The sequence below is a fragment of the Chaetura pelagica genome, unplaced genomic scaffold (genome assembly GCF_000747805.2).
Source record: "Chaetura pelagica isolate M959 unplaced genomic scaffold, ChaPel_1.0 scaffold485, whole genome shotgun sequence".
In the NCBI taxonomy this organism is placed as follows: domain Eukaryota; kingdom Metazoa; phylum Chordata; class Aves; order Apodiformes; family Apodidae; genus Chaetura; species Chaetura pelagica.
Window position 1 is genome coordinate 528,069 of NW_009953315.1, and position 426 is coordinate 528,494.

Below are 426 nucleotides of genomic sequence, written 5' to 3' on the forward strand. Positions count from 1 at the left end.
CTCTCAGTCACAACTCAATAGGTAGGGGCAGTACTAGGTCTCCCGAGTTTTTTCACTTCTCAACACTTAGGCTCGTATCATGGCACTGTTCTTTTAGAACAGTATTTTTTCCCACATGGATCACATCACTGGATAGCTCTCAAGGTCATGACATTTTAAATATTATCATGAGGCCAAGCCCTGGAGTGGAGGGGAGCCCAAGAAAGATGGTCCATATTCAAGGATAATCTCCTCCGTGCCCAGAAGCAATGTCTCCCAACAAAGAGGAAGGCTGGCAGGAGTGCCAAGAGGCCTGCATGGGTCATCAAGGAGCTCCTGGACACAGTTAAATGTAAGAACAAAGTATACAGAGAGTGGAAGCAGGGACAGGTATCCTGGGGGGAGTACAGAAAAGTTGTCCAAGAAGCAAAGGATCAGGTAGGGAAA